The sequence below is a fragment of the Ursus arctos genome, unplaced genomic scaffold, assembly GCF_023065955.2.
Source record: "Ursus arctos isolate Adak ecotype North America unplaced genomic scaffold, UrsArc2.0 scaffold_23, whole genome shotgun sequence".
NCBI lineage: Eukaryota > Metazoa > Chordata > Mammalia > Carnivora > Ursidae > Ursus > Ursus arctos.
Window position 1 is genome coordinate 16,757,851 of NW_026622908.1, and position 18,445 is coordinate 16,776,295.

An 18,445-nucleotide genomic window follows, 5' to 3' on the forward strand; every position below is an offset into this window, starting at 1 on the left:
GCTAGATTTATATGAAAAAATCCTCCTTGATTCTAACTTCAGGAGAAGTTTTGACTCCACCTAGATTTAATTCTTGCCTATGACAGGATATGGGACTGCTTATAGCTCAATGTTTTTGCATTTTTGTCAGATTTACCAGAATGTTTAGAGCCAAATTTTGTCAAATTTATCGGAATGTTTGCCCAACCTATTAAAAAACGAACAGGAACATCTTTGTCTTGAAATTATACTTAATTAAGGGGAATCTCTTAAGTTAAGTTATATTGTGTATTAGCCAGTAAGTTGCTTTAAGTCTTTTTGGAATTGATGGCGTATAAATCTTAAATATATAAATAACTGTACTCAGGGCAAGGATGTTATGTGATTCAGGTTTCCTAAGTCTTAGTGAGTGATCGCTGGTGGGTATTCAATTCTATATCCCTCAGGACCACCTGACGTAGGGACAATTGAACCATTGTGTAGTAAGTTTCTTTACAATAATGAAGTTTTACTACCTAAAAAAAAATCCTATATTTCAGAAGAATGTCATGTTTAAGCTTTTTCATATATTTTAATTGTTCCCCTCCTGCCACCACTTTAAAAAATCACAAGTATTTTGTTTTTTACTCTTTACTTCCACAGAAATTTGCAGGCATGCATCCAATAGATATGGGAAGTTCCAGACAGGGTCTCTGGGCTACACCTTGGCACCTCTAGTGATTTTTCTGAAATCTGGGCACTCTAGGAAATCTGCTAGTGGGAAGCAAAGCAGGACCATGCTTGTCCTACTTGTCCTCTCAAGAGTCAACCTCTTGAGCTGCACTTCTGTGTCTCAATAATAATCTCCCAAGGGCAAATTCTTTTGAGCACTCCTGTTTTAAGTAAGATAGGAAAGAATTTGATCCATCAAATATGCCTTGAGGCTGTATCTTACCAAGGCCAATCTTGTCAACTTTTTAGATTCTCCTTTCTTGTGTCAAAGGATTCAAGGACCAATTAAAACCCTTCTGAAAAATAAGCTGCATCTCACCTGACACTTAAAAATTATAATAAAAAATTATAACCAGGTGTTTTAAACCTAGGGAGAATTTTTATCTATTTAATATTCTTTTTTTTTTAAGATTTTATTTATTTATTTGACAGAGAGAGAGAGCCAGCAAGAGAAGAAACACAGGCAGGGGGAGTGGGAGAGGAAGAAGCAGGCTCCCAGTGGAGGAGCCTGATGTGGGGCTCGATCCCAGGACTCTGGGATCATGCCCTGAGCCAAAGGCAGACGCTTACAACTGAGCCACCCAAGAACCCCTCTATTTTATATTCTTGACTAAACATTCCAGAGCAAGGTACTAGACACTTAGGATACAAAACTATATCAGACATTGTCCCCTCCCCTAAAGAGCTCACTATCTAATGACTGCCATAGCCCTCAGTACCCACTTCTATACCTGCCACATAATAAGTACCTAAACAACACTATTTCCTTTTCATAAAAGAATTAGATGTTTTAGTTTGTACAAATTTTGTATTAACATAGCTATAGTATTTTACAGAAAAGGAATTGAAATCTACATCCCTGTATCTATTGTCTCAAAATATCTTATCTTATTAGAGGAGTTTAATAGTTCACTAGAATCTGCATTTGACTTTATCTTTATAATTTTATTTTTAAATTTTATTTATTTATTTATTTATTTATTTATTTATTTATTTATTTATTTATTTAAGAGAGTGAGAGAGTGAGAGCAGGAGGAGGGGCAAAGGGAGAAGGAGAGACAAAATCCCAAGCAGCCTCCATGCCCAGCACGGAGCCCTGTGTGGGGCAACCCTGAGATCATGACTTGAGCCAAAATCTAGAGTAAGCGACTGAGCCATTCATGTGCCCCTGCATTCAATTTTGGATTAGTCCCCCCCACACCAAAAAAAAAAAAATATTTACACCATCCCATTAGTACAAAGTCAAGTACACTTTTTGGTTTATTTCCAGTACAGAGTGGATGGGATAGAAATCATTCTGACAACCTCTTTTACAACGTGGCAGAATTTCTTCCAAAATGCTCAGTTGTTACCACACATACTTTCTGAGTGGTCCTGTCTCTATCGGTGAGGATTGGGAAGTTGAAGACAACTCTTGACAGTGATTCATTGAGAATCTGTATTACTTCCTCATTTATCCAATCAAAAGGGGAGATGGTATGACCTTCAGGGTCAGAGAGGGTATGCACAAAGGAACATTGTTAAGAATGTGCAAGGTATATTTAGGAGACCAGTCTTACTTGTGTGGAAGCCCTCGTTAGAGAAATAATAAGTTGGATTCATATAGTCATGAATTCGGAAGGTAGCTCAAATACTACATAGTTTTAGAATTTGTATAGACCTTTTTAGATTTCATGCTAAATTTTAGTAAATGTCACCAGTAGAAATAATCAGTAAAAATAGGGTATTTTCTGTAAATGGTATAAGCTCATTCAATTAAATGAATTTAGAAAAACAAGTACTTTATTTTGGTTACATCAGATTAGACTGCGTTGTTTTATATTCTCAGACAAAACTGAAGTTCATTGAAATAGCATCCTATAAGGTGTAGCTGATTTCTTGGTTTTGCCCTATCTGGGCACCATAATCTTAACTATTGTAGTTAGTAGTCATCCTAGTTATTTTATCCATTTCAGATATAAAGGCAACAATAATACCTTGAGCAGTTTTGAATTCAGAATTTATGAGGACAATAAGATAGACTGTATAAGTGAATGGATCTGTATGTTGGGTTGCAATCCATACCTTTCTGTAGTTATACAGTGAACTAAAATTTACATCTAATAGTTATGAAAACCATAAAGTGTTTATCTTCCTCTCTGTGTTCCATACTTACCTGTTCCTTCCCATACCAGAGCCCTAATTTTTATTTATAGAATAGTTTGATATTTCTGTGTATAACTGTTCAAAGTTTAGTTTTATTTACACATCTCTATCTGGTATGGTTAAGAGCATGGATTTAGGTTCATTGCCTGGCTTGACCATTTACTGCCCATGTGATGTTGGGGTAGTTATTGAACTTCCAAGCATCTTCCTATATGAAAACTGGGAATCCTTATAGCACTTTGCTCATTGTGTGGTTGTGAGGATTGATGGGGGCTTAGCACATATTGAGTATTACATAAATTGTTTCTGTTTATTATTTATTATTATTATTATTAATCTGTAAAAAAATAATGAGTTTAAGCCATGGAAATGCTTTCCCAAATGCTTACCATTTGCTACATATGACAGTGAAAATGATCTGAGCAGCCCAAGGGTTTCCTCTTTCATGGTTTCATACAGTGGCCATTGCTACTTGGCTATTCTATGGACCTCCATTCTTATTTAAGGTCACCTTGGGGCAATTTAAACCTCTGTATAAATTATTTATAAAACCATGCAGTTCTGTGAAGTTCTATGTTCTTATGGACAAGATAGTCTTTCCTTAGAGAAGCAAGACTTTGAGAAATATGTTAGCCATTTTAGGAAATTATCATTCAACTCTATATCCAGAAGAGAGCCCTCCATATGTAGCTAGGCCTTTAAGTTACTGTTTTATTCAAGTAATAGGTCTTGACACCTGTTCTATTGCACATACTCAGTTGAGATAATTTACTGATCCTGCATGCAGTAACCTTCTATTTTGGCTTTTGAGGCAGACTTTCTATTTTATGCAGTAATTTGCTAGGATAACACGGTGCCTATATATTCTCACTCTACATTCTCTAAGAACTTTCCTTTCATCCATTGAATTTCAAACTGCGTTGGATATCTCATTACTCTTGAGTTAAATCCAACTGATTCTTTCAGAGACTCCTAGCATATATGGGAATTACACAGGGTAAGGGTGGTGATAACTTATTTTTAAATTTTTAAGAACTCCCATTCTGTTTTCTCCCCTCCTTTTATCCAATTATCTCTATAATTTCTGGGAACAATGTAGTTTTTGTTTCACTTTTGTGTATAAGTAAAATATTGTGGCTGTAAGGAAATGACCCTTTCCTTCTATTAGCTGGGTGACTTCCCTTTAATGTAGAAATGGGGCCATTGAGGGAAAGGCCAGTGGTTGGAATGAGCCCCTTTGCCAGTGAATTTATGTTATCGTAACAAACTAAAAATTCATTCTTGAAGCATAGGAGAGAGGCAAATATACACTTATGGTAGAGCCCCTGTCCCAGGCCCACTGGAGTTACTCAGGGCATACAATGTTCAGCTGCCTTTGAGATGGAAGTCTCTTGATGGATTGCAAAGTCCTCAGGTCAACATCTTGAATCAGAGTGGATGTAAGCACTGTTACAGGACCAAGTAATGAAGATCACTTTGTATTTATTCCTTCTGAGGTATTAGATAGACAAAAGCCACATCTGCAAATTTCTCTAAGATAAGGATTTCCCTTCCTTGGGTTTCTGTTGAGATTGCTGAGGGTCAATATTCTCAAGCTGCTTAGAAGCTCTATTATTTCACTGAGTCATTCTATAACATACTGGCTTGAATCTTCCCGAGGCTACACCTTTGGCTTCATATTTAGACTATGTTTTCCTGAATGTGTCCTAGATTTGATCTTTGCCTAGAAGTCATTTCTTAATTTTAGCACCATAGGCTGTCTGGAAAGTCTGAGGAATTTTGAACTCAACAATTCTTGCTCTGTTTTATCAGTACTTTCTTTAGCTTTTTTTCTCTGCTTGAATTTCTCTACGAACAGCAGAAGAAGGGAGGTAGCACCTTCAACACTTCACCTGGAAATCTCCTTAGCTAAATCACCCAGTTCATTAGGTTCATTTCCTACTTCTCATGTTATCAAAGAAGACAGTACTACTGAACTTTCTGCGATTCCATACCAAGGATCCTCTTTCCTCCAGGTGTGGACAATATTATCTTTAATTTCCTATAAGACCTTGTCTGCAGCCTGGACAAGGCTTCCACTTAACAGATTCTTCAGACTTTCACTGATGCTTTCCTCAAAGTCCTTCCAGCTTCTGCCCACTGCTCATTTTCAAAGCCACTCTCATCTTGTAAGTTTTGTAATGGTGGCACCCCATTCTTGGTGCCAAAATCTTAGTTACCTGTTGCAGAATAACAAATTACCTTAAAACTTCATGATTCAGACAATAATCATTTATTATCTCATCGAGTTTCTGTGGGTCAGGCATTCAGGAACAGGTTAGCTGTTTGATTTTGGCTCAGAATCTCTCATTAGGTTGCAGTCAGGATGCCAGCCTGGGCTACAGTAATCTGAAAGCTGGACATGCCTGAAGGATCTGCTTCCAGAATGGCTCAATCATGTGATTTTTAGAAGGAGGCCACAGTTCCTTAGGGCTCTTCATAGGGGGCTACTTGAGTCTACTCATGACATAGCAGCTGACTGAGCCCCTTACATGTGAGAGTAAGACAGAAACCTCGATACCTTTTATGATCTAGCACTGGTAGGAAAACATTATTTCTGCAATAATTTAATGGTAATACAAATCACCCTGTTAATTGTGGGAGGGAACTAGATAAGGATGTGAATACCAGGAGGCAAACATCTTTGCCAGACACCTTACTTAACAGGTGGTAACCTAGAGATTAGTAATAATAGGTAGCCAAACAGTGGTGTACTTATAAACCAGCTCTTGAAAAAATTAACCAAAACAAAAATACCATGATTTGTGTTGTTTGCCATGGTGTAAAAATTCCATCTTTAAGCTACCAGTGGCTTAACAACAGAACTGAAAAAGTCTTGAATACTTAACAATTGACTCTCATGAGTTGGTAAGAGACAACTCCAGGATACCATTGGAGAGGATACAGGAAATAGGATCGTTCTGAAAGCAAGTAGGCATAATACTGCCTCATTTAGGCAGACAAAAATGAAGGATCTGGGACAAATCTATAGGGACAGAAAGCATATTAGTGATTGTCTGAGAATGGGGTAAGAACAGGACTGCAAATTGGGCATGAGAAATTTCTTGGTGTAATGGAAATGATATAAAATGGGATTTTTTAAAAAGATTTTATTTTACTTTTATTTATTTGAGAGAGAAAGATAGCAAGAGAGAGAGAGAGAGAGAGAGCACAAGCACTCAGGGAGAGGGAGAAGCAGGCTTCCTGCTGAGCAGGGAGCCCAATGCGGGGCTCAATCCCAGGACCCTGGGATCATGACCTGAGTTGAAGGTAGCCGCTTAACAGACTGAGCCACCCAAGTACCCCATAAAATGGGATTTTGATGATGGTTACACAACTTTGTAAATTCACCCCCCAAAAAATGTTATTTTTTTAAATGGAGGAGCTAGGCTACCATCCAGATCTAACTCTAATATACTATGCTACTATGGGTTATTGGAAAAAAAGAAGCTGCCTCTATGCTGTTTGATATTTTAAACATGAAGGTGGCCCAAATGATCCCCACCTCCTGATGTTTACATCCTTGTATAATCTCCCCTTAGGTGTGGGCAGGACCTTTGTTTTATTTCTAACCAATACAATATGACAAAGGTGATAGGCTATCACTCCCATGGTTATATTATAAGACTTCCTCTTACCAGCAGACCCACTCTCTCCCTCCTTGCTGGCTTTGAAGAAGAAAGCTGCTATGAATCCCACAGTCACAAGGAAATGAATTCTGTCAATAACCTGAATAAGCTTGGAAGTGGATTATTCTCCAGATGAGAATGCAGCCCAGCTGACACTTTGATTATAGCTTTCCCTAAGCAGAGGACCCAGCTAAATTGTGCTTCAACTCCTGACCCACAGAAATATGAAAGAATAAATGTGTTTTGTTTTGAGCTGCTAATGTGATAATTTGTGATACAACACAATAGAAAAAAATAAATCCTTCTTTAAATATAGTTACACCAAAATTTATGGTTAAATTTATGTTCCATCTTTATACCATTATAATTTTATGAACACATTTTACAGTTGAGTCTCTTCTGTCTAAATTTTTTATTTTCCATGATAAATAATTGTCTTGGTTTTCTTTGATTTGTTTTCTATGTACCTGTCACTAACTCATCTCTAAACCCTCTGTATAAGAGAAACTCTATTATTAAATGATCAAACACAATGGGAAAACTGTCAACTTAATTATTGTTATTGAGAAGTTTGATTCCATTCTGATCCTCTCTCCTTGCCCCCACCCTGGAGAACTTTTGGGTTATCATTATATTCCAAATCCTAAAATTTTATGATGATGTGTAGTGGTAGTATTTCTACTTTATTCAGTGTGTTGGCCATCCAGCAGATACTTTCAATAAAAAGGACATACGTCAGTTTTTTATTTACTCCTTTTTTTTTTTTTGGAAGGGGGTAATTCCTTGTCTCCATTTTCTCCTTAAGTGGGAAGAACTTCAAGTCCTGTTTTTGCTCTAGAACCCATCTTTCTTGTCTTCTCAAGGACTTAATTTCTACAAATACATCCAGAGGTTAAGTGGTGCAAATTGTTTATCTGCTTTCCTTTTAAGATTTCAACATTTTACGATTTGCTAAATCAATTATCACTCGTCCATCTGCCTTCCAGCTTCAAAAATGTTGCTTGTGTGTGTGTGTGTGTGTGTGTGTGTGTGTGTGTGTGTACGTGGTTAGCCCTTTTTAAAAGACCACTTTACTGTCATTTCAGTGTATTCTGGGGAAGAGCAGAACATAAACTGTTCATTCTAATTTCTTTAATCAGGATCTGACCTCTCTACATTTACCTTTCCTATTGTTTTCTAATAATAGTCCTATAAGGTAAGCAGTAAAGATGCCATTGTCCCTCTTTTACTGATAAAATACTTGAGAGTCAGCTTGCTTACGTGACTTGTTTGAGATTACTAAATAGGTCCTGGAATACTCAAGCCTCAGGGGTCATATTTTCAAAATATATATTTATTTAATTTAACTAATTAAATTAAATTTATTAAATTTATTTATTTATTTATTTATTTATTTATTTATTTATTTATTTATTTTACCTGTAACATATTGCTTCCTAATTCTGGCCAGTAGTCTCAAAGTTTAGTCAATCTGGAGGTGGCCTTCTATTCCAGTATTTCCTAAAATGTACACCATAACACACTAGTCCAAGGAAAATCTTTGCAAAAAAGAGATTCCATAATCAACCACATTTGAGAAACACTCTAAACTAATGGATTCTCTTAATTCTATGACACCATTAATTGTAGGAAATAGTTATTAAGATTTAATAATAGATTTTGGTGGAGCTGTAAGGAAGCGTGGGAAAGAAGCATATTAAAAACTGTATTATAAGAAACATAGAATTTGAGAAATGTAAAATGGTTTTTAAAAGTAAATATTAGAATTGAGCAAATGTACTGTATTTACTTTCCATAGTTGTTTATATATTAAAGACTTTGAAAATGATAATGAAGAAATCTGGTAAGAGTATTTAGTTCAGTGTTTCTCAAATGAATTTTACCACTAAAGCCCTTTTTCATTTAACACCTATTAATATTCCAAGAAATTTTGAAACCTTCCTTGTTCCTTACCTCCCCCAACCCCATAGTGTATAATCAGCCACCCCTCACAACCCCAGTGCAGCAGCTCTTTCTGCCCACGGGTACTGTCCCGGTGCTTTAATAAACCACCATTTTGCGCCCCTCCAAAAAAAATTCCAAGTAATTTGTTTATTAATTTAATAACTATTTATTGAGTTTCTGCTGTTTGTAGGACACTATGTTGTGCACTGAATATTGGCACAATGATAGAGCAGTCCAGGGCTTCATGGAGTTTAAGTGAGGTGGGTGTGTGTCTAACAGAGGTTTTAGCCTAAACTGAAAATTAGTTGTTTACTCTGAAGAGCTGAGATTCAAATTAAAACCAGAAGGAAGAGTATGAGTTAGTTTCTTGTGGTATGGGGAAGTGGGTAAGGGGGATGCGAGGTCAAAGAGCATTCTAGGAATGGGTAGTGTTATTTCAGACTCCACATGAAGAAAGCTGAGCTAGTCCAACCTCCTGCATTTACAGACAAGGAAAGTACAGCCTGAAGAAGTTAGAATTAAAGATTGTCAATCTTGAAGGGAATCTTAGACTTCTAGTCCAATGCCATGCCTGCCACACAAAATACCTAGACCGCATCTTAGATAAATTGTTGTCCTCCTTCTTTGAACCAGCAGTTCGCAAAGGTTAAGAGATACCGAAGTCAATTTCTTTTGCAGTTTCCTAAAATATTTTTTAAATGCCAAGATAGGGCTACTTTACATTTATAATATTTAACACTAAATGAATATTTTTTTGATACACAGCTAAAAACTCTAAGGAAACACAGCATCATATAGAGATAATGCTGAAAGTTTTGACTCAAGGTTCTTATGAATGTGAGACTCAGACTGAATTATACTCCTAAATCCCATCTCACCTTCCCCTATGATATAGGTTTTTTAGAAAACTCACCATCTTTATTTTATAGGTTGAACTGATAATGTAGGATTCACCTATTGGCCTACCTTTTGGAGACATATAGAACAAACAAGTCCTCTTCCTCTTCCATCAAAAAGCCCTTTATGTATGCACAGACATTCACTGTGGGTTCCCATTGTTGAAATACCTCCAGTGTCTTTAAGCATTTCTCATATGCCAGTTTCTAGGACCTTCATTCTTCTATTTCATCTTCTAATGCCTTGGAAAACCTAGAGTTTGCCCTCATTGGCCCTATGACGTTCCTCTGTCCATACGTGGCTTAACTTTCTCCTTATTTAAATGCAAAGTTTCTGAACCATTTCAACCCCCTTGGCTCATTGCATACTAACTGACGGAGAATTTCCCCCACTACTACTCTATCCTGTCATCACTTTCCAATAGTGAATTCTTTCCCTGAGTGGTATGGATTCTTTGAGCAAAACAAAACTGGGATTGCATGTTTTTCTGCAATCTGGGTATTCCAATGTAACATGTGTACCCTAAATCTCTATTTCAGCTAGTCTGACATGCTCATGGGGCCACACTCATGCCAGTCACTGAAGGGGAACTAAGAATGCTTGAGAGGTTTTGGGGAATTTTCTAGGACTCCTCTCACTCTCTATTTTGCCCCTTGAACCCATCCCCTGTTTTAGACTTGATAAAGTAGTAGTTTTCACCTGACTCTGACTCAATATTTCTTTAAGTGCTTTGATTGGATAATATTTCTTTGGCTTGTTCTCTTTCCAATGGCCCCATGTAAGATATCCTTCTCTTCCTTTTGGCCTCTTGGAACATCCCTCCAATGCCCTTCTTGTATATTATACTGGCAAAGCCCATTTTGACCATTACTTAAGATAAAAATGTACAGTGTGAGCACATGGGAAAACTGGTCTCTCATAAATTCTAGAGAGTTCTCCATCACACCTAAATTCTTGGGACAGTTCTCATCTGAGACATGTAATTTTTGCACAACATAAATAAAGATCTCCATATGTGACAACTTCATGAAGGCTTCTAGATAAAAGTCTAGGTCAGGATCTCTATCTCTGAGCTCCTTGGGAAGTATCAGAGTCCAAGAGATAATGAGCAAGTTTGGTGATAATCCCTTGGAAGATTGGATAATTGTTTTTAATTATTCATTCATTTTGCCGCGGTTTCCCATGAAAGTAGTCAGAGTATCTTTCCTGGGTCCATTGGATATTGGCGTAGGTCCAGTGAACTGCTTTGGCCAAGTTAGTGTTAGGAGGAGTGATGCAGTTGAAGCTCTATACACGCTTGCCTGGAGTGCTTGCACTTTGGGTAGTAACTACCATGAGAAGAGCAAGCCCCAGGCAACCATGGGTCCTAGAACAAGAGACTTGAACCTGACCTGCCACTTGGAGCAGAGCTGCCTCAGCCAGCTCACAGACTGGTTAGTGAGAAATGTTTATTGTTATGTTACTGACACTTTGGAGTTGTTTATTATGTAGCTTTATCATAGCAGAAACTTGAATGATAAAATCTTCTTTTATACCTCATTTAATATGAATGCCTTCAAAATAATTGTCTTTTTACCTCCCCTTGGAAAACTTTCGATTATTACAGATTAAATTGTGTTCTAAAAAGGATATGTTGCAGCCTTAACCTCCAGTTCCTTGCATGTGAACTTATTTGAAAATAAGGTTTTTACAGACGTAATCAGGTTAAAATGAGGTTGTACTTGATAGGTTGGACCTTCATTCAATATAACCGGTGTCCTTATAAGAAGGAAAAGCAGAAATGCAAACAGAGAAACATGAGGAAATCACTATATGATGACAGGGACAGGGAGGCAGAGATTGCAGTGATGCTTCTGCAAGCCAAGGGATGCCAAGGATTGGCAGGCACAATTGGAAGCTAGGAAAAGGCAAAGGATTCTATTCAGGGTCTCAGAGGGAGCAGAGTCCTGCTGATTCCTTGATTTCAGACATCTAGCCTCCAGAACTGTAAAAATATACCCAGTTTTTGATACGTTGTTATGGAAGCCCTTGGAAACTAATACAAATTTCTAATGTCCCTGAACCCCAAAGTTTTTCTCTCTTTGTAAAACACCTCATTTGTACCACTGATAGTGCCTTTATCATGTTCTACCTGTTATTAGAGTTACTTTTGTCTCTCATACTAAGCTGCACACGCCTGAGACTTTGTACATTTTCCACGAGAATTAAATGAGTTAATTTATCTGAAAAGGTTTTATGAACTGCCAAATTGCAATACAAATGTTGGGTTGTTTTATGTTTATTAATTTGACCTCTGTCACATTCCATCATTTGCTCAGTACATATTTATCAAGTGCCTACTACAGAGTGCCAAGCAGGGCTCCAGGTGAAGTGGATACCATGCATGGGTTTAAAAACAAAGTAAATTCATCGTGTAGGATTAAACAAAGTGCTGTGATAGAGAATAATTGGGGGCATCTACTTTAGAGAGTTATGACAGTCTTCTCTGATGAGGTGATATTTAATTTGAGACCTGAATGATGAAGGCATGTCATCAGTGTGAAGAGGCAGGGAAAAATTATTCCAGGCAAAAGAAATAGGAAACTCAAAACCCCTGTTTGAAGAAAGAGTGTGGCCCAATCCTAGAAACAGAGAGAAGGCAAAGGAAACTGGGCCAAAGTGAAGTGGGTTTAGGTCACTTTGTTGGTGTTTGAGAGGGAGGTAGGGGCCGGATCTTCCAGGATCCTGCAGTCTATGGTCAAGAGTACGGATTTTTATTCTAAATGCAGTAGGGGAACTACTGGAGGATTTTATGTATGGGGTAAGATGGAACTTAAATTTTTAAAAAATCCATTTGGCTTTTGTTATGGAGTAGATGGTGGTTGGTGGAAGGAAGAGCAGGAAGAGAGTAGTTAGCAAGGAGGCTGTGATAATTATCTGGGTGAGAGGTGGATGATAGCATGGATTAGGGTAACATCAATGATAATTTCGGTAGCTTGGATTAGGATAGATAGGTTATGTACGTTCTTACCTGTGTGTTGGTACCTTTTACTGAAATGCAAAAGATAGGTTTTGGAGGAAAGTTAGGAGTTCACAAGAAATTTCCCTCAATTTTTCCCTCCCCCAAATGTCAACTTTGGGTCCTCACATAAGGGACAGAAATTCAGACCCAATGGATATGGAATTGGGTATGAACTGGACCTAAGTTTAGGAACAGGGGTTGGCAAACTTTTTCCTAAAGGAATAGATAGTAAATATATTTTAGTCTTTGCAAAACAAGAAGTACAATATTGGATATGATGTAGATACTTATAATCATTTAAAATGTAATCATCTAAAAATATAAAATACATTTTTAGCTTGGAGGGACATAAATAAAACAGGAAAGTAACTGGGTTTGGTTTGTGTAAGGTAGTTTGTTGACCCCTGGTCTGGATCAGCAGTTGACATACTACTGTTCATGGACCAAATCTAGCCAGCCGCTTGTTTTGGTAAATAAAATTCTTATTTACACAGCTTTATGCCTATTTGTTTACATATTGTCTATGGCTGCTATCCTGCTATAATGACAGTGTTGAGTAGTTGCAGCAGAGACCATATTTCCTATTTTACTTGGGCTGTCATAACAAAATACCATAGACTGGATGGCTTAAACAACAGAAATTTATCTCTCATTGCCCTGGAGATTGGAAATCTGAGATCAAAGTGCCAGTATGGATGGGTTCTGGCAAGGACTCCCTTTCTGGCTTGTAGATGGCTTTCATCTTGTTGTATGCTCACATGGCCTTTTCTCAATGTGTGTACAAAGGAGAAGAGAAATCAAGCTCTCAGGAGTTTCTTCTTATAAAGGTACTAATCTTGTCATGAGGGCCCAACCTCATAACCTCATCTAAACCTAACTACCTCTCAAAATCCCCACCTCTAAATATCATTATATTGACTATCTAACCAGAGGTGCAACATATGAATTTATGGGGGGGGGAGCAGTTCAGTCTATAGCACTATATGTCCCACAAACCTAGAAGATTTACTACCTGACCTTTCAGAGAAAGCATTTGCCATCTCTGGTCTAGATAAGAGTGCTTGAGCTCCCTTCCTCCATCCTGTGAAAAGTCTATTATCTTCCATATGTTTTCTGCAAACACCCAGGGGGCTTATCTTCTCATGATCCTCCCTGGATCTGAGTCCACAGGTGTACTCACAGGTGGATTATTTCACCATCCCATACATGGTCTACCTGTTCTGCACTGTTTTCACGAAGGGAAAATTCTGCTCCACTCTGTGATGTCTATAAGCGTTAAAACAAAATGCAAGTTAACAAGCATTGTTCTAGAACTTTGTGGGACAGTTAGGTTTTGAGGACGTAGAAGGGACTTATATTGCAAAATAAAAAGGACTTGAAATCCATTATTGGACATTCTCACATTTCTTTTCTTTAAAATGTCCTCTTACCACGTTGGCTAATGTAGATGCCAGTCTCTCACCACAATACTCTATTCTCTTCGTTTTTCTCTCTTCTCCTTTTCCTTCTTTGCTTTTTCCTGAGCCCCAAATTCCAATTTCTTCCCCTTGTTGAGTGGTTGAATTACTTTAAAAAAATTTCTTTCTGCATTCTGTGATAGGTTTTATCTTTTACTCCCAAGAGACATATCAAGATTTCTTTTTCTTGGTTATTGTAAATAATGTAATAAATGTTAGCTGTTAAACATTTTTTTAAAAGATTTTTTTTCTTTAATAAAAACTGCTTCCTTCTTAAGGATAATTCTGTTTCTAACCCTAAGATAGTAATTTCTTTTTATCTCAACACTAAAATATCATGGGTGTTGAACAGCCATCCTGTGTACAGGTACCTGCTGTGCCATCTTGCCACAGTTACGGCAGTTCTACAATGGGAGACATTGTTGGTTCACTATTATGTGTCACACAGTATGCTAGATATGTGACTTATACTATAATACCTCATTTAACGCTTACCCAACTCTGTTAGGTAAATCCTTGTTTCCCCATTCTGCAGTTGAGAAAATTGAGGTTCAGATGTTTTTGTGTCCGAAGTCACATCTTTAATAAACGGAATTTGAACCCTTCTTTCTGCTGCTAATTTTCAAGCTGTTTTCACTGCACCACACAGTTTTGAATCTGGCCAATCTTTTATGGAACGCCAGCTATAAACAGAGAAAATATATCATTTTCTGGGGAGCAAGAAAATGAAGAAATATTAGTTGATATTTTTAGATACTTTCAACTGTTGGGCCAGATTGTGGAATGGGGAAATGACAAATATCATATTTCTGTTCCAAAAAGGACAATAAGCCACGTAAGTAGTTCTCCTTAGCTTAGTATACGAAGCAGGTGTGGGGGAAAATATGAGAAACAACCTTGTGGGCTCCAGTGAGGAAACACTTCAAAAAATATCATTTGATTAAGAGACAGCCCGCATGATTCAATGAGGAGGCGGAGGTATTGCCTTGGAAAAGCATCAGATAAAGAAATACTAAATGCCTGTAGAAGTGTCGTGGGTATGGGGGCTAAAAACAGCTTGTGGAATGGCAAACTTTCTGAAAAGCGTGGCAACAGCAAGTGTCCGTAAATGGCAACTTCACTCTCTGTGGATGAGTGGGAAACAGCAGAGGATAATTTTTAGATTGCTTGTTTTTTACGTTAGTGGAGTGAAGTGATGCCATTGGAAATATTAAGAAGGATGAAAATGTGTTGGTGACGAAAGAACACTTATGAAAATAGAATAGCCCTAGGACGTGGTAACCTGATGGAGATCATTCGATGACTAAATAGAGAATATTGCTGATACCTGAAGACTAGTGCTGTTAGCCAATTAACCAGAATAGAATTTCTTTAATCAGCAGCACATGATGTAAAACAGTGTTCTCCACAACAAGAGGCCTCTTTGAGTTTACTTCATTTATCTTCAGGTAACAGAACACCTCAGTTACTTGACTGTCTGAAGACTGGGTAGATTCTGGGCAATTATATTTTCTGATGATTTGTTTATCTTGTTTCACAAATGTCCAGATTTCCTTTTCTATCTCAGTCTAATGGAGGATTGAAAATCTAGCTAGGCTTCAAGATTTCTATGGATTAGTAAAGACTCCATCCATTCAATAGATTTTTGTTGATAAATTACAATGTAGCAGGTTTTATGATGGGTGTGGATGACTTAAAGCTGGGAAACCTGCCCTTGTAGCATTCAAGAAAAATAAAAGTAGCTACTGGAACTAAAGATATTGGGATGACAATATGTTAAAATCAACACATTCTTGAAGCTAGCCTAAAAACCTAAAGATAATATCTTCTGTGATCATCAGATTCCATCTCCTAAATATGCAAGCAAAATATGTCAGATGGAAGAGTATAGTTAGCTAGATTCTGGCTGGTTAAGCTTAGTGTATATTAAAATATAGTGAAGATAGTATTGACTTCAAGTTCAATCTTATTATTTCTTGGGTTAATTTTTAAATTATTATTATTATTTGCTTAGTTTTAATGATAAAAGCCCATTGTCTCAAATTATTAAGATAGAATAAAATATTTCTACCATTTTTAAAAAATATTTTATTTATTTATTTAAGAGAGAGAGATTGTGAGAGATAGAGAGCATGCGGGAGGAGGGTCAGAGGGAGAAGCAGATTCCCCACTGAGCAGGGAGCCCGATGCAGGGCTTGATCCCAGGACTCTGGGATCATGACCTGAGCTGAAGGCAGATGCTTAACCGACTGAGCCACCCAGATGCCCCTCTACCACTTTTTAAGAAGAAACACACACACACACACAATCTTTTAGCAAAGAAACTTTGCAAAGAAACTTTTTGAGAGCTAGGCATATTTTGTGTAAAAAAAAAAAGTTTTTAGGATTTTGGGATTACTATATATTTGAGAAACATTGAAAAAGTTTTATTTTCTCATGAGAGCATGGAAAAAGTTGATAATATATATTGTGTTTGCATCGTACCAAGTGATTTCCTTAAATTATAAGCACTGGAATTGGGACTTTTAAATTATGTTTTATTAATGGGTCATATTGGATGAATACTATTTAGTTTCAAAGGACTCTAGTCTCCCTCCCCACTTTTAAATTCCTTAATAGAATAAGATTAAAAACTTAGAGAAAACTTTTTTTTTTCTTTCTTCCCTCTTAACACTCTCTGCATCAATCCTCCTTCCTCAGAGTCTTGGATTCTCCTTCACTTAGACAAACACCTATGCTTTGGGCTTCTCTTTTCCTTCTGTTTTACAAAATCTACAGTCAGCTAATTTTTTCATTGGTATGGAGGTTTAAAAAAAACCTGGGTTATAATAAAGTAACTTATAGCATTTTACTCTGTGTGAGACATCAAAAAACCATTCACACCTAAACAATGCACTTAAACCAAATGAATAGGGCCCTTTGTAAAATTTTACTCCCAGTTTCTATTGAATAAGTGCTCATTGAATACCAACTGCAGTGTGGAAAACACTCTGTAAGGCACTGGATGGGATTGGGAAGCAGGATAAAAATGGGTAAAACACAGGGCCCAGAATGGAGTCAAGATGGGGACTAAAATATATTATGCATGGCTGGAACATGATGTTGAATAAGGTAAATTTTATAAGAGAAGATCTAAAAACTCAATTGGTATTCAAAAGCAGAAGAAATCATATCTAATGGAAGGGACATTGAGGCATGACTTTGTGGGGGGGGATCATACAAGTTGAACTTCATGAATGACTAATATTTTAACAGGTGGAAAGTAGGTAAAGTATCTAGATGTCAAGAACAACATGAATACAAATATGGCATCAAAAACCTTCAGGATATGTCTGGAGGGAATGGTTTATGGTTCAGTTTGGCCAAAGAGGTGGGTTTTCAAACTTTGGTTAGTAGTAAAACTCCTTTTTTTCCTTCTCCAAATGAAATGTTAAGCTGAACTCTAAAATATAACATAAATCAAAATAACCAAGCTGCTCTAGTTAAAGTGTGTGCATGTGTGTGTGTGTGAGAGAGAGAGAGAGACAGAGAAAGAGAGAAGGAGAGAGACAGTGAGCACAACCAGAAGGAGTATATTAGTGTCCTCAGGCTGCCATAACAGATTACCGCAAACTCAGTGGTTTAACAACAGAAATTTATCCTCCCACAGTTCTGGAGGCTTAAAGTATGAAATCAAGGTGTTGGCAAGGCCATGCTCCCTTTGAGAGCTGTAGGGAAGAATCCTTTCTTGTCTCTTGCTAGCTTCTGGTGGTTGCTGGAAATCCTTGGTACTCCTTGGTGTATAGCAGCATAACTCCAATCTGAGTCTGTCTTCATGTGGCCTTCTCCCTTGTGTTTCTGCACCCGAATCTCCCATTTTCTCTTCTTATTAGGACACTTGTCATACTGGATTTAGGGCTCACCCTAATTCAATATACTCATCCTAAAAAATTATATCTATAAAGACCTTACTTACGTTCGTAGGTACCTGGGGTTAGGACTTCTTCTTATCTTTTTGGAAGACACATAAGAGGGAACTTTCTTAAGATTCTGAGTTTCCCTTCCTACATGACTCCTCTCTCCTAAAATGACCCCTGAAATATTTTAACCGAACCTGAGGACTGATCCCTGGGGACACTGAGAACAACTGAGCCATGAGGGAACCATGTTCCCTCATCAACTGATCAGTACAATCACTGAATTCCTACTGAATTTTAGAATTCCTAAAATACTTCTTATTGTACGAAGTCCTTGAGCTCTACCCCAATCTGCTGAATCAGAATCTTGGAGTCTGTGTTTCTATGAAGCATTCCAGGGAAGCCTTGTGATTGATGAGCCAAATTCATAATAAACATTGAGTTGGAGCAGAGGGACATTTTAGAAAATAGGCTGAAAAGGCAGCCTTATGGAGAACCTTGATACCAGTCTGAGGAACAGTAATTTCAAGGAGAGTTTGGTGACTTCTTCCTGGAGCTCATTTTTAACAATACATTTGGGAATCCACAGGACAGTTCTCAAGAGTGAGTTCCTAGGGGTTCTTCTTGCCAGGGAGGTAGTTTTGGTGCTTTTGAGTTCTAAAAGCCCAGTGGAGTACATACGGTTTCCCATCTTCTGGGAGAACTCCCAAACACAGGGGTGGGAACATCCTGTGTCTGCGGGGTGAC